The sequence below is a fragment of the Mauremys reevesii genome, linkage group 4 (genome assembly GCF_016161935.1).
Source record: "Mauremys reevesii isolate NIE-2019 linkage group 4, ASM1616193v1, whole genome shotgun sequence".
Lineage (NCBI taxonomy): Eukaryota > Metazoa > Chordata > Testudines > Geoemydidae > Mauremys > Mauremys reevesii.
In genome coordinates, this window is record NC_052626.1 from 125,976,401 (window position 1) to 125,999,902 (window position 23,502).

Here is a 23,502-nt window from a genome sequence, read left to right on the forward strand (position 1 = left end):
TCCAGCTGTCCCTGGGGGGAAGATCTCTGGGCTGAGAGTTTGCACAAGACAATCTCTGGGGCGGGAGGTGAGGGGAGGCAGGCGTCATGATAATAGGGCAGACATTTATTCCTGACTTTGACTGGAAGCTCTTTGGGGCAGGGGCCGGCTTTGTGTTGTGTGTCTGTACAGCACCTCACACGATGGGGGCCTGGCCCATGACTGGGGCTGCTAGGTGCTACGATAACCCAAATAATTAACTATAATAATTCACAGCATGGGGGTGTGAAAAAGAGTGTGCTGGCCCTTTAAGGACAGTCCCAACACCTTTTATAGGGCACAGCTGGAGCCCTGATTGTCCCTGGATGCTTAGATAGTGCCACTGGTGGGGAAGTCCTCACGTCTCTTTTGCAGCCATTTCTCTCTGCTGCTGACCTCTCCCCAAGGACCCCTGCCTTGATGATGCTCTCATTAGATTATTGCAATGTAGTCTATGCAGATACCTCTCCAGACTGCTGACATCACCACAGTGACACAAGGGGGGATGCACTTGCAATTTGTCCAGCTATCCGACTGAGAGAGGCACTAAGTAATTCTGCCTGCCCTGCGGTAGAGGAGCCAGCTGGCAGACAAGCCACAGGCCTATGATCACCATCAGAGACGCGTAGAAGGTTTCTGCTTGGTCTCATTTCTGCCGCTGAGGTCCTTGCAAGGTGCTCCGAGCTGGGCCTGTGAGAGGCTGTACAAACTATGCACAGGCCAGGGGCAGGTTGTTGACCTGCTCGGGGCTCAAGCGGCCCTGCCCCGACGCACCTGTGGGGCACGTCAGGCCTGGAAGAAGGGCCTACAAAGGGGACATGCAGCTCAATTAGCAACAGCCCTGGCAGAAGTACAGATCTCCGTATGTCCGCTCCAGGAGGAAAGTATGGCTGAGAGCAAAGACTGCTCCTCTGGCTGCTGCCTGCCTAAGTCCCTCCAGGGGAAGGTGGGCTGGACTGCTAATGATTACTTTGGAACTCTTATTAGCAACTCAGCTGTGGGTGTTCAGCTGGATTATGACTTGCCAGAGGCCCCAGGAAGGAAGGAAGGAAAGTCAGCTGGGGGCTTATCAGTTTGTGTCTCTCCCCACATGCTAATGAACCTTTAGTAGCTCTGGAAGGGTTACATGCCCATGGGACCTTGTGCTGCTGATGGACGGGAGGCTGGGTGAGTACAGGGCCCCATCGCCTTGGTGGGGTGGGGTGGGAAACCCAACCAGCAACAGGGCCTCAGCTCAAATGGGTGAGTTTTGCCCTGTCGCAGGTGGAAACTGCTGGAGTGTGTGATGTGAGTGATGTATGAGTTGCAACACCCCCTCCATTTGCCTGAAGAATGCTGTTGTGTGGATCATGACATACACAAATGTGTGTGACCTGGACCAGCTTGCGTGAGTCAGTCTGGGTGCATGTAGGAAAAACAATGGCCTGCATGAGCCTGGCTGATTGTGAAAATGGCCCGGGGGATGGAAAAGATGCTCACCTTGAGCTCAATTCACAAAACCAGGTCAGGTCCAAACTAGTTGAGTTCCTCTTGACTTGAAACTTTCCCAACCTCACACAGCGCTGATCATTATTCACTCCCAGGAGGTTCTGGGTCTCTCTTCTCAGTATGAATATGATTTAAGCCAAATATAGACACTCTGGGCCCAATTCTCACTCCAGATCTGCACAGCATAACCCTCCTTGCTTTCAGTGGCGCTACGGGGACCTTAAACCAGTGTGAGCGAGAGAAAAATCTGACCCTGGAGCTGCATTGGAAACAGAATGCAGGAAACCAAATGCAACACAAGATCCCTTCAGATCAGAGACCTTCCATTTAAAGAATTTAGTGCAGCAAGTTTATTGGATTTGCCAAGGTAAGAAATAGATGCCAATGTTTAATTTAAAGAGCAGGAATTGCACTGGGGAAACTCTCTTCCAATCTGCCATGCTTTATAAATGCCTAAGGATTTTGTCAGCTCCCAGGACTAGCCTTTCAGATGTAGGCTTGGACATCCTGAAATGAAAGCTGATGCCTCTGATGTGATGTGTAGCTCGGAAAGACTGCAAATGGAAGATCTCTGTCTGAAATACCTGGATAGTCTTGTGCGTCAAGCACACCTGTTGTTGACCTGCTGGAGTAGTCTGTCTAAAGCCTTGCTATCCTGGGAGGCAACGGTTAATAATAACACCTAGTCTGTATATAGCCTGTTGCATCAGTAGATCTCAAAGCACTTTACAAAGGAGGTTGGTATCATTATCCCTGCTCTTTTACAGACGGGATAAACTGAGGCACAGAGCTGCTTAAAATGGGAGCTATCGGCAGCAGTCCCAGCTTTATTATTGTTTCTTGTTTTTATTTTTAAAAAGTCTTCACTGAGCTCAGGGCCCCATTGTGCTAGGCACTGGGCGTGCCTGGTGAGAGACAGTCCCTGACCCAAAGAGGTACAGTCTGAACAGCCAAGGGAAGGATTAGATTTAAAGAGGAGGAAGAGACTGACCGTCACAGGGAGTCTGTGTTAGATGCAGGAGCAGAGCTTCGATTTCAGGAGTCCTGGTCCAGTGCCTTCACCACAAGACCCACCCACCACAGGTCCCCCACTTTACCATTGTGTCTGAGCATCTGATATTTAATGTCTTTATCTTCACAGCCCCCTCCACTCTCCCGCCCCCTGTGAGCTAGGTCAGTGCTGTTCTCCCCACTGAACAGAAGGGAGAGTGAGGCCCAGAGATGCTAAATCTGTGGTGAGCAGTGACTTGAGTCCAACTCTTCCAAGTCCCACACTAGTGGTCTAACCATTGAACCGTCCTTCCTCTCTAAGGCACTAGATAGCCTCAAAAATCTGGGGACTAAGTGATTTGCCCAAGATCACCCAGGGAATCTGTGCTAGAGTAGGGAATTAAACTTGTCTCCTAAGTTCCAGCCCATTCCAGTTCTGACCATTGGGCCATCTCTCGGCAGGCATGTACCTGCACATCTGGCTGTTATTAATCATGTTTATGATGGTAGTGCTAAAGGATCAACCAAGAGCGAGGGCCCATTGTGCCAGGCACTGCACAAACCCAGAGTAGGAGATGGTCCCTACCCCAGAGAGCTTCCAATCTAAATATACCAGACGGACACCGGATTCGGGGGGAAAGGTAGGACGCACCAGCGGAGTGAACAAAGTGATGGCAGCAAGCTGCATGTTAATTCCATGAAGATTTGGGTGCAGGATTTAGGTTTAGATTTGGGATCAGTGGGTTTAGTTAGGAGGGGATCAGCTCCGGGAGAAGGGAAGGGGACAGGGTAGGGGAGAAGAGGTAAGAGCTGCAGGTGAGGAGTGAAGCAGAAATGAAGAAACTGGAGGGAGGTAGGCTGCTTCTCGCGGATTTCCAGGATTGTGAGGCACCTGCCCTTAGCGGGAGGAAGCCGCGGCTGTGCCTGCGGTGAGTCAGTTCCCCAACACAAGCCCTGCATTCCAGGCCTCACTGCTGATTTACAGGTTAGAATCATACAGTATCAGGGTTGGAAGGGGCCTCAGGAGATCATCTAGTCCAACCCCCTGCTCAAAGCAGGACCAATCCCCAACTAAATCACCCCAGCCAGGGCTTTGTCAAGCCTGACCTTAAAAATTTCTAAGGAAGAAGATTCCACCACCTCCCTAGGTAACCCATTCCCGGGCTTCACCACCCTCCTAGTGAAAAAGTTTTTCCTAATATCCAATCTAAACCTCCCCCACTGCAACTTGAGACCATTGCTCCTTGTTCTATCAGCTGGTACCACTGAGAACAGCCTAGATCCATCCTCTTTGGAACCCCCTTTCAGGCAGTTGAAAGCAGCTATCAAATCCCCCCTCATTCTTCTCTTCTGCAGACTAAACAATCCCAGTTCCCTCAGCCTCTCCTCATAAGTCATGTGCTCCAGCCCCCTAATCATTTTTGTTGCCCTCTGCTGGACTCTTTCCAATTTTTCCACATCTTTCTTGTAGTGTGGGGCCCAAAACTGGATGAAATACTCCAGATGAGGCCTCACCAATGCCGAATAGAGGGGAATGATCACGTCCCTTGATCTGCTGGCAATGCTCCTACTTCTACAGCCCAAAATGCCATTAGCCTCCTTGGCAACAAGGGCACATTGTTGACTCATATTCAACTTCTCGTCCACTGTAACCTGTGGCAAATTGCCAGCACTATTATGATGGGTCTCGCGCTTTCTCTTCTTTGGGGGGGCATTCAGGGCACCATTTCTTGCCCCTAAATTGGAATATTAATTGCCCCACTAGTGTCCTAGGGGAGTGGAGTGGAGAGGGAGGGATCTGGGCCCGCCCTCTACTCCAGGTCCCAGACCAGGGGCCCTGAGGATAGTGGTGAACCACTTGAACTGACAGATCCTTCCCCTGGGCTACTTCCTTCTCCTGCCCTTCAGCTTGTGGGGGGCTTCCTGCCCTCCCTCTGCACAAGCCAGGTGCCCCTTTACCTAGGGTCTTGGACTTCTTAGCCCACCGCAGCACTTTTCCAAACTGTCCTCTGCTTCCCTTCAAACTGTTCTCTGCTCCAACACCAATCTTTTCTGCTCCAACTCCCACACTGTCTGATTGAAGCAGAGGTTTTTATCATGTGACTGGCTTCAGGTGCTCTAATTGGCGTCAGGTGCTCTAATTAATCTATAGCAAACTTTCTTCCCCTTACAGGGAATAAGGCTCCCTTCTAACCCTCTCCTGCTGCCCTCTGGCCATGCTGTATCACAAACCCTAGGTCCTTTTCTGCAGATCTGCTGCCTAGCCATTCAGTCCCTAGTCTTTAGCAGTGCATGGGATTCTTCCATTCTAAGTGCAGGACAGAAGCCTAGCAATAGGCACAATCCAACTCTGGAGCCCTCCAAGCATCTCCCTGGAGTGCCCAGCCCCTGGTCCACTGGGTGCTCTCAGAATTCCCAGATCCTTTGGTCCCAAAGGAATAGGCCACCCAGCTTCCCTGTTATGTCACAGAACACAGCACTTGGATTTCCAGTGACTATATGTTTATTTAACAAAGAACAGAGATTGAAATGCGTAAGCAGAAAGATTGGAAAGAAAGGATACAATAAAAATAAAATCATAACACACCTACTAGAGCCTCAGCTCTCCTACCAAGACACTGTCCCATCATCAGAGCAAACGTGTGCCCCCAATGCTTCTGGTGTGTGTCACAGCCAGGCTTGGCTGGGGTGTTCTGTTCATAAGCCAAGCACACTGTCCTCTTCACTCCCCAGTGTTTGTCTCTGTCTCCACAGTTATAGTTCAAAAATCCATTATCTTCACTTGAACATACGAACAATTGTACTGGATTAGCCCAACGGTCCATCTAGGCCAGGGGCCGGCAACCTTTCAGAAGCGGTGTGCCGAGACTTCATTTATTCACTCTAATTTAAGGTTTCGTGTTCCAGTAATAATTTTAATGTTTTTAGAAGGTCTCTTTCTCTAAGTCTATAATATATAACTAAACTATTGTTGTATGTAAAGTAAATAAAGTTTTTAAAATGTTTAAGAAGCTTCATTTAAAATTAAATGAAAATGAAGATCTCCCCAGACCGGTGGCCAGGACCCGGGCAGTGTGAGTGCCACTGAAAATCAGCTTGCGTGCCGCCTTTGGCACACGTGCCATAGGTTGCCTACCCCTGATCTAGGCCCATATCCTGCCTCTGACCATGGCCATTGCCAGATGCTTCTGGCAATTGGAGATTTAGAGACACCTGGAGCATGGGGTTGTGGCCCTGACCATCTTGGCTAATAGCCATTGATGGACCTATCCTCCATGAACGTACCTCATTCTTTTTTTAACCCAGTTATACTTTTGGCCTTTACAACATCCCCTGGCAATGAGTTCCACGGGTTGACGGGACATTGCATGATGAAGTACTTCCTTCTGTTTTAAACCAGCTACCTATTAATTTCATTGGGTGACCCCTAGTTCTTGTGTTATGTGAAGCAGCAAATACCACTTCCCCATTCACTTTCTCCCCACCATTCGGGAGTTTGTAGGCCTCTCTCGTGTCCCCCCTTAATCGTCTCTTTTTCCAGCTAACTTGCAAACCCCCACTGCTTGTGTTTCCCTGTCTAGGATCTCCCCTGCAATTACTTGATTAGCTCGTTGCTCAGACTGTAAATAGGCGTTTGGTGTGAAGTATGCAGTACTCAATTTACATGTGGACAGACCAATAGATAAACATCAGCTGCCGGAAAGAAACCTGGTTCTTGCCTTTTGTTGACCACTCCAAGTCACAGACCTACAGAACATGATTTTCAGGAGTTACACATAATTCTTCACAATTATGCATCCATCCATCTCTCAATGATTATGAGGACCAGCGTGACACAGGCTTTCAAGAGTGACCTCACATGACACTCTTTGGTGAACTACTATGTAGATACCACTCCATGTCCCCTGCCAGTTAGCGTCAAGGAGTCCTTGAGTCACATGGGCAGGGAGAGGGTTGGTGCAAACAGCCAAGCAGCATAGGGCACAGAAAGTCCAATCAAAATTGTACAGTGCTCTCTGAATGTGATAAGGTCCCCGCTTTGGTGAGAAGGCTGGAGTCTCTGGCTGGCTCCTCTGTTCCATTTTCCCTCAAAGCCACAACATGGGGAAGAGGAGGCACCATGGGGTTCTACTTTGTCCAGACTGTGAGGGGTCTTCCCTATACACTTCTGAGGGGTGCTGGGGACAGGGGTAGGCCCCCCTCCCCTGCAGTGCAGAAGTCCCTGCTTTGGCTGCTCCAGAAGCTGCTCCTACCAGCTGGTGTCCCTCTGACTTGTGCCTTGTAAAAATCCATCTCTCCAGCATATTTGTATTATAACAAACATCCATTTTCTGTCTTGAAGAGTCTAAAAAACAACCCTCAAACCCCCGCACAAATGAATTGCCTCTTGCCATTGCTTGTTGCTCACCGTTCTCTACATCATTAGCCTTTCGTTTCTTTCTGGCACAAACAATTCTTCATCTTTTGCTCTCTGCTCCGAGAACATGGCGTTTGCAGAACAGCGTGCGGCACAGACAAATTGCAGCACTCCAGAAATCCACTGATGCTAATATTTCAGTCACCTGCTGAAACTTGCCAAGGGGCAAGGTTTCCTTCAGGGGGCGCTGTTTCTTTCTTGTGTGCAGACGCTGAGGAGTCACGATGAGGGACTCCAGTCTGTTCAAAGCGAGGTGCAGTCGGGGGAGAGGCAGGATCGGAGGCGTATAAATGTTCTGTGATGAATTTACGGCATTCCAGCACGCTCAGGTGTTTGACACGGCCCCTGAATTTCTTTGACCTCCTGCTCCTGCATCTTCCCAACCAGCTTCCTATCATGACCACTAAATCGCCACCTGCATCTGGCACTGTTCAGTCATGAATTATTTATGACTAAGACGCCACTGTGCTGGGTGCTGTACAAACGTAGAACAAAAAAGACGGCCCTTGCCCCGCAAGAGCTTCCTGTCTAAGATTGCGCCGCTCCTGGAGCCTGCGTTCAGACCATCCTCTGGGCCATTGAAATAACAGAGCGGTCTCTTGGCAGGCAGGCCACAGATCAGCATATGCTTAAATGCTTTGCTGAGTGAGGCTGGGCGTAACAGGTAGTAAAAGCATGAGTGATAAGCGGGCGTGTGTCGGGAGATGGGGAAGGGGGTTAAAGAGCAAATCTTGCCCAACTGGATGGATATTTTCAGACAAAATTCCATCACTTGAAAGCCTGGAAGTCCATTCTTCTGTGCCCCATTTACTCTTCCTCCCATCCCCTCCTCCCACACCTGTTTGTTTCATCTGACCCCTGGAGTGAAATCCTTGCCTCAGTGAAGTCAGTGGCAAAACTCCCATTGACTTCAGTGGGGCTAGGATGTCACCTCTAGACAGTAAGTATTCTGAGGCAGGGGCTGTGGTTTTGTTCTGCATCAGTACAGTAGGCAGGATGGGGTCCTGGTCCATGGCTGGGCACCCTAGTGCTGTGGCAACCCTAATAACGATCAATGTAAATACTTATTTGTAAGGTGTCTATTGCTAGGGGGCCTTGGTCCTTGATAAGGATCTTGTATTGCTACTGTAATACAAATAATTGCTAATAATACTAATGCAGTAACTCTCCTGTGAGTAGGCGCTGTGTTCCCTCGTGCAACCCCTGCATGACTCCACAGAGCTGCGGCTAAAAGCTGCAGCTGCTCTCTGGGTAGTTAGATGAGTGAAACATTCCATTTAGCCTGTAATAAAAATCTCGCTCCCTAAATTAATTCAGATTGGCTTGGAGATGAATGCTGACATTCTGGCTGCAGTGTAATATAGAAATGCAGGGCTGGAAGGATCCTCGAAAGGTCATCTAGTCCAGCCCCCTGCACTGAAGCAAGACCAAGTAAACCCCTACGCCACCCCTGACAGGTGTTTGTCCAACCTGTTCTTAAAAGCATCCAGTGATGGGGGTTTCACAGCCTCCCTTGGAAGCCTGTTCCAGAGTGTAACTATCCTGAGACTTAGGGTACGTCCAGACTACCTGCTGTATTGGCGGGTAGCGATCGATTTTTCTCATCTAGACGCGATATATCGATCCCCGAACGCGCTCCCGTCGACTCTGGAACTCCACCAGAGCGAGCGTCGGTAGCGAAGTCAACATGGGGAGCCGCGGACGTTGATCCTGTGCCGTGAGGACCCGAAGTAAATCGATCTAAGATACTTCGACTTCAGCTACGCTATTCACGTAGCTGAAGTTGCATATCTTAGATCGATACTCCCCCCTAGTGTAGACCAGCCCTTAGAAAGTTTTTCCTAATATCCAATCTAAATCTCCCTTGGTGCAGATTAAGCCCATTACTTCTTGTCCTACCTTCAGTGGTCACAGAGAACAATTGATAAGGGCTGTTATAAAGAGGACAGTTAACATATTTGGTGACTGTTAGCAGGTCCCCTTCTCAGTCTTCTTTTCTCAAGGCTAAACATGCCCGGTTCTTTTTTTTTTTTTAACCTTTCCTCATAGGTCAGGTCTTCCAAATATTTTCTCTTTTTTTCTTGCTCTCCTCTGGCCTCTCTCCGATTTATCCACATCTTTGTTAAAGTGAGGAGCCCAGAACTGGACACAGGTCTCCAGCTGAGGCCTCACCAGTGCCAAGTAGAGCGGAACAATTACCACCTGTGTCTTACATATGACACTCCTGTTCATACACCCCAGACTGGTACCAGCCTTTTTTTTTTTTTTTTTTTTTTTGCAACTGCATCACGTTGTTGACTCCCATTAAATTTGTGGTCCACTGTAACCCACAGATCTTTTTCAACCAGGAACGTCATCATTAAGATTGCACTAAAAAAAAATGTAAACATGCTGCCGTGTGGATATGCAGTTACGACATCCAAACAACAGTAACTCTCCCCGGTAGTGCAGTAATCTTATGATTTTAGAGTTTGTGGTCCCTGATAAGGTTAAACTGTTTTTTTTTCCTTTTAAAGATGTTTTATTTTTTCATGGCTCAAAGTCTGCAGCAGCCTTAGACCTTTATGTGGTCTAGCCACTAGAGGGGGGCAGCGAGCCAGACTGTATTTACACGGGTGTAAAAGGCAGAAATTCATTTTGGGGGTAGGGGGAGGAAAGGGGAATGCAAGATGATATAGATGGGGGGGGGGAAATAATTGCACCGCCAGAGACCGAGTTGGAGGGAGGTATCAGGAGGCTGTAATGCTGAAAGGGTTTTAGGGGGATACTTAGAGTAACTATATTTTCCCAAAGGGAAAAGGGGACACCCCTGGGCTGGCCTGAGCCCCTCCCCACCATGCAGGGCTGGCCCAAGCCTCCCTACCTCCCACCAAGCTGGGATGAGGTCCCCTTCCCTGGCACCTGCAACAGACCCCCTGCCGCTCTCCCATGCACGGGGCCACCCAAGACGTCCCAGCCTCCTGCCCACGCTGGGCCAGTCTGAGGTCCCCCTCCCCACTGGCACCTGGGGCCAGCCCAAGCCCCCACCCACACACACACACACAACCCCCCTTTCCCCTGCAGATCCTTAACCCCCATGCACAGGACTGGTGGTCCGAGTCCCCCGCCGCACACCCGCACCCGGGACTGCCTGTGGCCCCCCCTCTCCTCCCTGAATGTGAGACTGGCCAGCCCGATCCACTCTCCCTTTCCCTCCTTCCAGTGCAGGGCTGGCGTTGCCACTCATCCCCACCCCCACATGTTCCTCTGCACCCCACTAGGGGTCCCACCCCACTTTTTCTGCCAAATGAGACAAATGTCCAGTTTTGTAAAAAAATTCGGGACGGCCGGGACAGGGCCTAAAAAAGGGACTGTCCAAGCCAAAACGGGACGTATGGTCACGCTAGGGATTTTGGCCTGCTGAACAGAGATGGGTCTGCAGTGTGATATAGCAGCAAGAAAGGTCGGTGTAATCTTGAGCTGTGTACTCAGAGGCACCACATCCTAGAGGAGGAGGACGTTGATAGTCTCTCTGTGCCCAGCTCACGGGCTTAGACTGGCATCTTGAAATGCACCCCAAGTAAGGGGCAGCAGGTGGTTGCACTGCCCCAGGAACAGAGCAGGGAATGAACTGTGACTTTCCCAGAAATAAGCTGCACAAGGCCTTTTCCTCCCCCAAGACTCTGCCCAGCCCCGTGGAAAACCAAGGACCCTGGGCATACGTGGCATTAAAGCAAACACAGTATATTCTGCAAGAATCCTGGTGCCCTGGTCAGTTTCCAGCTCTGAGATTTATGCTCTGCCTCCCTAAAATTCCCACTGTGTTTCCCAAGGGATATGCAAATCCTCCTGTCCTGTCATGACAGTTGGGTAGTGTTGCTGCAGGCTGTTAAATACTTGAATTTGCTGAAAGTGATTCCTCTTTGTATGTGTTTCTCTGCTCTCCTGATGCTTGCTTGTAGGACATGTGGCAATCGACATAGTTGTCTTTTCATGTGCTTGTACAGATGCCTTCTAGGATCAATTGTTATGACTGATTCTGTTCCAAAAATGTAATTGTGCCTTACACTAGTCACGGGAAAGAGACATGCTAACTGCAGTTAGAGTGAATTATTACTTCGTGCCACAATTAGTGGCTTTTCAAAATTATTTTGTCTGTTAAAATAAGTTTGTGAGGTGATGTATCAAAAAGTTAAATCTGGCTAATTCCTCATGTGGGTGGACTGCCCATAGGCCAGGTCTTCCACTGATATAAATCAATGGAGCTACACCAACTTAACACCAGCTGAGACTCTGGCCCAGTGTAACCTAATGGGACTAGTGTCTGGGCCTGATTCTCAGCCATCATGAGGCAGCTGTCCACTAACCCACAAGATCAGGGTCGCTCTAAACCTGGCTTAGCTGACAAAGGGTGGATTCCTGTAGTGTATGGGGCTGGGGCTTCCTTACACCCAGCTGATCCTGCAGCTTCCAGAATAGCTTCTTGGGGCTGTTAGCAGCCAGTGTACATTAGAGCAGCCCCCAGGCTGCTCTAATTCATGTTGGGAACTAGCCTGACACAGAATTCCCAAGATCCTGAGCTACACTAAGTGCTCCTTGGCCACGGTCCAGGATCTGGGCCTTTAAGTTAAGCAAATTTGAGTGTAGCTCCAGTGATGGCATCAGAGCAACGTTGATTTATCCCAACTGAGGATCTGGCCCTTGGAGAGCAGATGAAACCAGCCAAAAGTCTATTTCCAGGAACTGCAGAGGAGAAAGCTCTTGTATCCCCAGTGATGCTGAGTCACCACTAGGTGAGTGGAGGGAGCAGGGAAGGAAATAAAAAGAGAGACACAAGGTCTGTGAGATCGGCTGGGGTGAGCTCATGAAGGGTTTTTTAAAATGCAAGGGAGTAAGTGTGATAGAGGCAAAGTGAGGAACAGAGAGACTGGGGGCGGGCGGAGGAGGGACAGCCATACGGGAAGGGAGGTGGGAGAAGAAGCGGCAAACATGATCATAAAAGGAATGAATCTGCCGGGAAAGGGAAGCATTTAGACACAAATGCAGTGTGGCTCTGACAGCGCGGGGCCAGGATCTGCAGCCACTTGGCTGCGCTGCACCGAGCCGGTTAATGGAGGAGTGCACGGCTGAGAGCCCCTTTTTGTGCAATAATTAGAAATATCTTTCCATGGCTTAGAAAACACAAAGCATGTCACAAAAGCCCTTTTCATCCACCCATTAGCTGGACTGATTTCCTAGAAGCCCTCGAGCGGAGAGACGCTGCGTGTAATGGAGGAGGGGCGATTGGAATAGGCCTTGGTTTTGTTGTGGGCTGCATTGGGTTGTTGGTTTTTTTGGTATCTCAAAGGGGATAGCTCAGAGGCAAGAAGTTGTTTCCTGGAGGAGAGGGAAGTGTGGCCTCTGGAGGAAGCAGCTGGCACTGGGGACGGAAATGGAAGCAGATGAGAGGCTGACACTGAATAGTGAAAGGGACTGGAGAATATACGGCAGCCGGTTATGCAGCACCTGCATTAGGCCAGAGCTCTTGTCTTAGGGAGCAGTGAGTCAGGGCAACGGGAACCCAGAACTCAAGGGAAGAAAAGGGAAAAGCCCATTCTCCAGCGCCACTCGTGCTGGTGTAAATCAGCCTTTGCAAATGGGGTTATTTTGATTTACCCCAGCTAGGGATTTGGTCCTCTGTGTGCACCAACCGGGCGCCTTTCCTCTCTGATGCAGATCTGATCACAGCAATCCAGGCCTTGGCCACCTCCCCATTCCCTTGCCACTTCCTGCGCTTGGCACTACCCTAGAGGGCAGGAGGCAGCAGCCCCCTGGCTTAGTGGAGTGAGCCATGAGGAGCACAGATAGCACCAGTGCTCTATGAACTGCCCTGGCTTCCCATCTGCCACTGCCTAAGAGACTGCTCCCCCACCCCTCCACACACGGACCCATGGGTGAATCAGCCGAGGCATTGCCTTTGGAGAGTGCCTAGATCTGAACTCCGGGATGCAGACAGAGTGTTTCCACTGCCTGCTCCTCAGCTCTCACGCCGAGGCGCCCAGCTCCCTTTGAAATCCAATCGGAGTTAGGTACCTGTCTCATTTAGGCTCCTCTAAAAAGGTCAGCTTGGCTTCCCATCTGCCTCTCCGTGCCTTGTAAAGACCAAGGCCTGGCTACCTCAGGGTATGACTACTCTGCAATCAAATGCCAGCTGAGACTCAAACACCAGCGCCTGGCTACCTCGGGGTACGTCCACACTGCAATCAAACGTCTGCCGCTGGCCTGTGTCCGCTGACTTGGGGGTCACGGGGCTCAAGGCTATAACACTGCAGTGTAGCCCAAGTCCCGCAAGTCCAAGTCAGCTGACTCGTGCCAGCCCCGGGTGTTTGATTGCAGTGTAGACATACCGAATGTGTCATCCTCGCCCCATGGACTTCATTGGGACAGTTGAGCAAGGCAATGGCTCTTTTGCTGAGAGCCTTTAGAACTGAGGACTAAACAGGACTGAGGCTGGGCAGTCCCATTACATAGTCCATCTTTAGTGGTGAGACAGATTTGCAAGTACTCAGCCCCTGCTGTCAGGGTTAGATTTTCAAAAGAGCTCAGCTCTCATTGTGACACCTCGGGGAAGATCCCCCCACCCCCAGATTTGCTGTCCTGAAAATCTGACCCTGATTGTGGGCTCAGAAAGCTGTTTTAAAAATTCTTCCCTTACTGATCAGGGCATCAGTACCAATGATGCTCGTTGTGAATGACTGAATGTTGCCCTCTAGCAAGGGAACCCCCCTCCCCCACAAAATCAAGGCAAATGCAACCGACAACGCACTTTGATCATTTCTCTTGCGACCTCTATCTAGGTTCTGATGATTTGTGATCATCCTTCATGCAGTAAATAAAATGTAAGATAGATCTGAGCAAAAAAAAGGAAAAAGTAGTAAAATCTTTGTAATATGAAACCTCTCTAAATTATCCACACTTAAATATTTGCTGAAAGTTGGGGCTAGGACCCAGCATTTTGCTTTCTCATGTGGATTAGAAAGCATGTGGAGGAACTAAAGTAGGATCATTGACATGCTAAAAAACGACAAACACAGAAACATTGGAATTACAAGACTGCATCAGACCTGGGATCTATCTCAGGATTCCGTCTCTTAACAGTGTCTGCTTCAGAGGAAAGTGCAAGACACCTATCTCCTCAATTGACAATTGTGGGGGAAATTACTTCCTGACCTCAACTAGTTAGAGGTTGATTCATGCCCTGAAGCAGGAAGGTTTATAGCCCTTCCAAAACTCTTGTTCATTTTTTTCATCTTTACTGGGGAAACTCCAAACGATTGGAGTCCTGCCAATGTAGTTTCAATGTTTTAAAAGGATGACCCAGAGAACTAGAGATCAGCTAGCCTGTTGTCAGTCCCAGGTAAAATAATGTCATAGTTAATATGTAGGTTTGGGAGGATTCAATTTTTATTTGTAAATGTTGATTTCACTGAACGCCCACAAACTGACAAAAAAAATGCATCCATCATAATAAAAATGTACTGATAGACAAAATAAAAATCCCTGCTGCTTGAGAACTAATCTGAGTCTGATTTAAGTATATTTACCTTGTATATTTTGACAGGTGATGTTGACAGTTTGTGTTTGGTTAAAAAGCTTTAACTTTTTGAATCTTAATGTCTGCTGTCATTAAATAATTATTGTCTGACACCCTGCCATAACTTGGTGCAGCTGTGAAAATTTAATTTGATAAAAATAGCTTAAAATAAACAATATTATCTATAAAAATTATTAAAATGATCAAAATTTAATCCTGCCAAGCCTATTTATACAAGACTCTATCCACAAAGAATTAATGGATAGGCATATAATTAATGCCAGCTATCATGGTTTTATGTAAGTTAGATCTTGCCAAACAAACTTTTGTAGGATTATGGGTCTGATTGAATAAGGCAACTGTGTTGATATAATATAGTTGGATTTCTCCAAGGCACTTGACTTAAACTCCCCATGCATAATATGGAACTAATGGCACAGGATAGATGGATTAAAAACTGTCTCACTGATAGATCTCAAAATGTAGTTATTAATGAGGAGACATCAAGGAAGGGGGCTGTTTCTAGTGGGGTCCCCAAGGATTGGTTGCTGGTCCAATGCTGCTCTAATATTTTTACAGCTATCTGGATGATGATGCAAAATCTTTGCTGGTAAAGTTTGCAGATAACACAAATATTAGCAGGGTAGTAAATAAATTGTTAGAGTGATCTGAATCACCTGGTTAAATGGTCAGAATCCAATAAAAGTCATTTTAATATAGCCAAATGCAAAATAATAAATCTGGGGGGAAAGAATGCAGACGATACCTGCAAGTTGAAAGAGTCTGTTTTGGACGAGCATTGATTCAGAAGATCTTAGAGATCATCGTATATAATCGCCTCAACATGAGCTCTGCTGTGACAAAACGGGCTAAAGTGATCCTTGGATGTATGAACGGGGGGATATCAAGTGGAAGCAGGGATGTGTTCTTGTCTCTGGACACAGCATTGTAAGAATATTTTGTCCAGTTCTGGTGTCCACACATCAAGAAAGATGTGGAAATACTGGAATGAGTCCTAAGGAGGGCCACAAAAATGATCCAAGGGCTGGGGGAAAAAAAATGATGTGAGATTTGAGGAGCTCCCCGTATTCAGCTCATCAAAGAGAAGGTTGAGAGCTGATTGTGTTTAGGTACTTACACATGGCAAAGAGATCTGATAGTAAAGGGCTTTTCAGCCTTGCTGACCAGCGTCTTGTTATGCCCTGAAGTTAGACAAATTTAACCTTGAAATAAGATGAAATTTCCTTAGGGCGAGGGGAATGACACATTGGAACAGCTCACCAGGGGAAGTGCTGGGCTCTAAAACAAGATCAGGGATCTTTTTAAAGGCTATTCTTTAATCCAGCTTCTGAGGGAAATTCTACTGCCTGTGTGCGCAGAAGAATGGATGATTGTGGTGGTCTCTTCCGGCCTTGGTGTCTGTGAATTTATGAATCCTGCTATCCATCCCCTTCCTTATAGCCATAGAGAGATCAGGGAGTTCTGTGTTACCCTCAACATGCTCATAACACATGAAGATTTGTATTATGACTATAATCAAATCTCATGCTTCAGTCGGCCGTCTGCATAGGCCAGGAAGGAATGTTTTTCCCCGATGCACAACTAACCAGATGTGTTTTGGGTTTCTTTTTCCCTGCTTTCCTCTGAAATATCAGGATTGGCCACCGCTGAAGATACGACACTGGACAAGGTGGACTAGTGCTCTGAGATGGCCCAGAGATTTATCTTTCCTAGATGCCTGGCTGGTGTGTGTTTGCTCCCATGCTCAGGGTGAAACTGATTGACAAATTTAGGGTGAATTTTCCTCCTGGTCAGATTGTCCAGGGTCCTCAGTGTTCCATGGAGTGTGGCTTGCCTGCTAGGATCCTCTGAGCATTGCCTAATAAATTCCCTGCTATTGCAGGAGCCTCTGGCATTGGTGGAAGATCAGGCTCTCCTTTCTCTGCCTGTGGCCACAACAGTTTAGTCTCCTGAGGACTGAAGTGTGTGATTAAAATAATTGGGCTTTCTATTAAAATAATAGGGCTATGGGAGGTGAAATGTAATGGCTGTATGTTTACAGGAGGTCCAACTAGATGGTCTACTTGTCTCTTCTGGGGCTTCAAACTCTAGGAAACTATTCCAACTGGATAGTCTTGTTAGCTTCATGAACTTCCAGTCTTTTTAAACTCTTGGCCTCACTGGTATCTTGTGGCTGGTATCTTGTTCCACAGGCTAACTGTGCGTCATGTGAAAGTGTTTTAAAAATGCCCTGAAGACTGGAAATGCTGTAACCCTCCTGCTTCAGGACATAAGGCAGCCTCTACCTATTGGAGCTTGGTGATGTTAGAAAGAAACTTCCCTTCTGGATGGATTATTCCATAACTGAGTGCATCTTCTTCTGAAGCAGCTGGTACTAACCACTGTCTGAGACGGGGGCCCCAATTCGGCAAGGTAACTAATCATGTGTCTCACCTCTAAGCACATGATATGAATAGGTAGGGCCCTACCAATTTCACTGCTGTGAAAAACGTGTCACGGACCGTGAAATGAGCCCTTCCCTGTGAAATCTGATCTCCCTCTTACTGCTGGGAGCACCCCAGCCAGGGATCTCCTAACTGCAAGTCTCCACTGGGCTGGGGGAGGACAGAACTCTCGCTCTCAAGGGGAGATCGGACCCACCTTGGAGTGCCTCTCCCTGCTGCAGGAAGCTCCATCCCCGGGGGTTCCTGCAGCTGGAAGAGACTTGTGGAGGGGGTCCGATACCCCCCTGCTGCTGGGAGTGCCCCGGCTAGGGGGCTCCTAGTTCCAAGTCCCTGCTGGGCTGGGGAGGGACAGGACTAGCCCTTCCCTTGCATGGGGGATCAGACTCACCTCTGGGTGCCTTTTGGGTTGGGATTCCATGGTTACACCACTGTGAAATTTCAGAGATAAACATCTGAAAATGTGAAATTGACCAATTTAAAAACCCTCTGGGCATGAAATTGATCAAAATGGACGGTGAATTTGGTAGGGCCCCATCAATAGGGCTAGTCACCAGCTTAAACCTAGGTGCGTGCCTTGGTGAATTGGGGCCAGGACACTGGACTAGAAGGCCCACTGCTCAGGCATGTGATAGCAATTGCAATAGCATTGGTAAACTTTTGATGACAGGATTTTGGAGGGTTTGTTGTTACTGCTCCAGATTTTACCATAGTCAGGGAAACTGTTAGACTTTCATATCTTTGTGCTACATACCATCTCTGTCTTCTTTTAAATTTAGCTCTTTTGGGCAGGGAGGGGAACCGGGGGCCAGTGTTTACCGTCTGCCTTCCTTGCCTAATCAAAGAGCGTTTGACTTGAAAGGATCTCGATTCTAAGCGAAGGCAACAAGGAACATGCATCATTAAAAAATGTTCAAGGGACTTTCAGGGAGTAGTGGAATGCCTTTGCAATTTCTCAGGTTACAAATACACCACACAGCGGCAGCTGTGTAGAGAGATGGTGTCAGGGAGGCATTAAGAATCTAATTTTACAGCGCTCGTCAATTTTGCCGTAACTCTCACAGGTAAAGCCTCTGATAGCCAACGAGTGGGCATGTTTTCTCTAATAATAAACGAAAATAGATTTATAAGGCCCACGCTTCCCAGACCTTTGCTGTCCCCCTGCACCCAACTTTCCGCCCCTAAAACAGCTCATTTGCTAGGTAACGAGTTGTTTTCATCTGATTATAACTCTCCCTCCCTAATCCCCCTTCCCTGTGAAGGGCTGGGATATTAGACGTTTAAGCCAAAAGAGACTTTGCTGCTTACAGTTACCGGGTAAGAACATCTGTCTTGAGGATGTTTACTTAAACAGAGGGCTTGGTAGAAAACAGCTGTATCTAGTAGCTATAACCCAGATTACTGTATTGAAGTTCTAGATACAAGAATGCCCCGGTGGGTATATCAAACGCCAGAGGCATTGCATCTACGTCAAGTTTTCCTCTTGTATTTCTCATATCCAGGCATGTTTTAATCCACAGCCGAGACTATCCTGTGTCTGTGATCCTGTCAGAGCTCCCAGGCTAAGCAGGGTTAGGACATTTCAGTACCTGGAGAGCAAGCGAAACCAGGAGCTGATGCTGTTGATTTCAGTAGAGGGAGCTGTCCCCTTGGAGTCAGTGCTGATCCCAATGCTTCAGTGTGGTGGGAGCGGGGCTTGTTCTGCAGGGGGTGGGGTGGCTGGCTCAGTAGAGGCACTCTGTCCTGGGAGTCAGTGCTGACCCTATGGCCCCCATGCTGTGTGCTACAAGGAGCAGTAAAAGTGACTCAGCAGGGAGCATGCTCCCCTCTCAGGCAATGCTAGACCCAGTGTCTCAGCATGGTGCTAGGGGGGTGCTGTGCTGCAGGAAGTGGTATCCAGCCCCAGAGCCATGCTAGGGATGTGCTGTGCTGTAGGGAGTGGGGTGGATGGCTTAGCAGGGGATGCTCTCTCCTCTGACTCAAGGCTAAGCCCGATGTCTCAGCCTGGAGCTGCACTGCAGACAGTGGTACCCACCTCGGTGCTCCGGGGTGGATGACTCAATAGAGGTCTGATGCAGAGCTGAGTGGGAAGATAAGCCGGTCTGGATGGGCCAAGAAAGAAGTGGGAACGGCAAGCAAAAACAAACTCCAAGGGCCAGATCTTCCTCTGGGGTAAATTGGTGTAGCTTCACTCACTGACTTCAACGGCGCTAGGCTGATTTACACTTGCTGAGGCCATGGCCCCACATTCTCCTTCCAGCACCCTAAAAATCCCCTTTAGGCCTCTAGCTGGGATCAGGCAGTTTGGAGGATCATCCGGCTCCCTTGTGTTCAGAGGAAATGAACAGAACAGGGCAATTATCAAATGATCAATCCCCTGTCATCCAGTCCCAGCACTTAAAGGCTTAGGGACACCCAGAGCATGGGGTTGCATCCCTGACCATCCTGCCTAATAGCCATCGATGGACCTATCCTCCATGAACTTTTATTTAATAATTCTTTGAACCCAGTTATACTTTTGACCTTCACAACATCCCCTGGCAACGAGTGCCACAGGTTGACTCTGTGTTGTGTGAGGAAGTACTTCCTTATATTTGTGTTAAATGTGCTGCCTATTAATTTCTATGAGTAACCCTTGGTTCTTGTGTGATATGAAGGGAAAAACACTTCCTTATTCACTTTCTCCACAGATTTGAACTTAACTATCTTGAGTAATTTTGAATCATGTGCAAATTTTGCCACCTCACTGTTTACCCCCTTTTCCAGATCATTTATGAATATGTTGAACAGCACTGGTCCCTATACAGTTCCTTGAGGGATCCTGCTATTTACCTCTCTCCATTGTAAAAGATGGCCATTTATTCCTTATTCCTTTGTCTCCTATCTTTTAATCAGATACTGATCCAGGAAAGGATGCTCCCTCTTAGTGAGGACCTTGTTGAGGAAATGGTTGTAGGGGACAACCTTGGCTCGAGTGATCATGAGCTAATTCGGTTCAAAATAAATGGAAGGATAAACAAAATTGCATCTGAGACTAAGGTTTATGATTTCAAAAGGGCTAACTTTACTAAATTAAGGCGACTAGTTAGGGAAGTGGATTGGACTAACATATTTAGGGATCTAAAGGCAGAAGACACCTGGGATTATTTCAGGTTGAAGTTGCAGGAGCTGTCAGAGGCCTGTATCCCAAGAAAGGGAAAACGGTCCGTAGGTAGCAGTTTTAGACCGAGCTGGATGAGCAAGCATCTCAGAGGGGTGATTAAGAAAAACCAGAAAGCGTACAAGGAGTGGAAGATGGGAGGGATCAGCAAAGAAACCTACCTTATTGAGGTCAGAGGGTGTAGGGATGCAGTGAGAAAGGCCAAAAGCCGGGTAGAGATGGACCTTGCGAAGGGAATTAAAACCAATAGTAAAAGGTTTTTTAGCCATATAAATAGGAAGAAAACCAAGAAAGAAGAAGTGGGACAGCTTAAAACTGTAAACGGAGTGGAGATTAAGGATAAGCTAGGCATGGCACAATATCTAAACGAATATTTTGCCTCAGTCTTTAATGAGGCTAATGAAGGGCTTAGGAATAGTGGCAGAGTGATTGATGGGAATGAAGGTGCGGGATTGGAAATTACAGTATCCGAGGTAGAAGCCAAACTTGAACAGCTTAACGGTAGTAAATCAGGCGGCCCGGATAATCTTCATCCTAGAATATTAAAGGAATTGGCGAGTGAAATTGCAAGCCCGTTAGCGATAATTTTTAACGAATCTCTAAACTTGGGGGTTGTACCGTTTGACTGGAGATTAGCTAATATAGTTCCTATTTTCAAGAAGGGGAAAAAAAGTGACCCGGGTAACTACAGGCCTGTTAGTTTAACATCTGTAGTATGTAAAGTCATGGAAAAAATATTTAAGGAGAGAGTAGTTACGGATCTTGAGGTCAATGGCAATTGGGACAAATTACAACATGGTTTTACGAAAGGTAGATCGTGCCAAACCACCCTGATCTCCTTCTTTGAGAAAGTAACAGATTTTTTAGACAAGGGAAATGCGGTGGATCTAATATATCTTGATTTCAGTAAGGCGTTTGATACGGTACCGCATGAAGAATTACTGGTTAAATTGGAAAAGATGGGGATCGAAATGAAAATCCAGAGGTGGATAAGGAACTGGTTATAGGGGAGACTGCAGCGGGTCGTATTGAAAGGTGATCTGGAGGGAGGTTACCAGTGGAGTTCCTCAAGGTTCGGTTTTGGGTCCGATCTTATTTAATCTATTTATCACTGACCTTGGAACCAAAAGTAGGAGTGGGCTGATAAAGTTTGCAGATGACACGAAGTTGGGAGGTATTGCCAATTCGGAGAAGGATCGGGATATCCTCCTGGGATGATTTAGTTGGGTTTGGTCCTGCTTTGAGCAGGGGGTTGGACTAGATGACCTCCTGAGGTCCCTTCCAACCCTGAGATTCTATGATTCTATGATTCTATGATTTGGATGACCTTGTAAACTGGAGTATTAGTAATAGGATGAAATTCAATAGTGAGAAGTGTAAGGTTATGCATTTAGGGATGACTAACAGGAATTTTAGTTATAAGCTGGGGACGCACCAGTTGGAAGTAACGGAAGAGGAGAAGGACCTCGGAGTCCTGGTTGATCGCAGGATGACTATGAATCAGCAATGTGATGTGGCCGTTAAAAAAGCTAATGCGGTCTTGGGATGCGTTAGGCGAGGTATTTCTAGTAGAGATAATGAGGTGCTAGTCCCGTTATACAAGGCATTGGTGAGACCTCATTTGGAGTACTGTGTGCAGTTTTGGTCTCCCATGTTTAAGAAGGATGAATTCAAACTGGAACAGGTACAAAGAAGGGCCACTAGAATGATCCGAGGAATGGAAAGCCTGTCGTATGAAAGGAGACTTGAGGAGCTCGGTTTGTTTTCCTTAACCAAAAGAAGGCTGAGAGGAGATATGATTGCTCTCTTTAAATATATCAGAGGGATAAATACCAGGGAGGGAGAGGAATTATTTCTGCTCAGTACTAATGTGGACATGAGAACAAATGGATATAAATTGGCAGTCGGGAAGTTTAGGCTTGAAATTAGACGAAGGTTTATAACCATCAGGGGAGTGAAATTCTGGAACAGCCTACCGAGGGAAACAGTGGGGGCGAAGGACCTCTCTGGCTTTAAGATTAAGCTTGATAAGTTTATGGAGGGAATGGTTTGATAGGATAACGTGATTTAGTCAATAGGTCAATAACGTGCAGCCACTGGTAATTAGTACCGAGGGTCAATGTTGGGATATTGAAAGTCTTTTTCCTGAGTGTCTGGCTGGAGAGTCTTGCCTGCATGCTCGGGGTTCAGCTGATCGCCATATTTGGGGTCGGGAAGGAATTTTCCTCCAGGGTAGATTGGCAGTGGCCCTGGAGGTTTTTCGCCTTCCTCCGCAGCATGGGGCAGGGGTCGCTTGCTGGAGGATTATCTGCTACTTGAAGTCTTTAAATCAGGATTTGGGGACTTCAACAGCTGAGTCAAGGGAGAGAATTATTTCAGGAGTGGGTGGGTCAGCTTTTATGGCCTGCATCTTGTGGGAGGTCAGACTAGATGATCATAATGGTCCCTTCTGATCTTAAGTTCTATGATTCTATGATTATCCCATGACTGCTTACTTTGCTTAAAAATCCTTGGTATGGAACATTGTCAAGGGCTTTCAGAAAGTATAAGTACACTATATCAAGCAGATCACCCTTGTCCACGTGCTTATTAACTTCCTCAAATAATTCTAATAGATTGGTGAGGCATGATTTCCCTTTACAAAAGCTGTGTTGACTCTTCCCCAACAAATTGTGTTTATCTATGCCTGATAATTCTGTACTTTACTATAATTTCAACTAATTTTCCTGGTACTGAAGTTAGATTTACTGGCCTGTAATTGCCAGGATCACCTCTGGAGCCTCTTTTAAAAATCAGTGTTACATTAGCTGTCCTCCAATCATCTGTATGGAGGCTGATTTAAGCGATAGGTTACATACCACAGTTAGTAGTTCTGACATTTCATATATGAGTTCCTTCAGAACTCTTGGGTGAATCCCATCTGGTCCTGGTGACTTATTATTGTTTAATTTATCAATTCATTCCAAAACCTCCTCTACTGACAGCACAATCTGGGACAGTTCCTCAGATTTGTCACCTAAAAAGAATGGCTCAGGTGTGGAAGTCTCCCTCACATCATCTGTAATGAAGACCGATGCAAAGATTTCATTTAGCTTCTCCACAATGGCCTTATCTTCCCTGAATGCTCCTTTAGCACCTTGATTGTCCAATAGCAGGCTTCCTGGCCTTTCAGGCTCCCCATCCATTTCAAAGCTGAGCCAGGGTGCAGCTGGATGAGTAAGCAGGGGGCAGCCTCCCCTTTCACAGGGGCTGTGTTGTAGATGGGCACCGAGGCTGCAAAATAACTTTCTTGGGAACCAAAAGCTTCTGCTGTCTGTGAGGGAGAATTCAAGGGGAGCTTTACTCTCTCCTCCTGCTTGTTCAGGCCATTTTCTCCAGAACCAGCAACAGGAGAGGATGACACACAGTTGGAAGG

At 47.4% G+C, this 23,502-nt stretch overlaps 1 long non-coding RNA gene across 1 annotated transcript in view; it reads left to right on the forward strand.

The window, feature by feature from the left end:
- Positions 1–1,010: 1,010 nt before the first annotated feature.
- Positions 1,011–23,502, forward strand: part of LOC120403244 — a 52,960-nt gene continuing 30,468 nt past the window's right edge. Inside the window, exons 1-2 of the long non-coding RNA XR_005597502.1 lie at positions 1,011–1,185; positions 1,711–1,873. This is a non-coding gene — a long non-coding RNA (uncharacterized LOC120403244). The remainder of the gene's footprint in view (positions 1,186–1,710; positions 1,874–23,502) is intronic.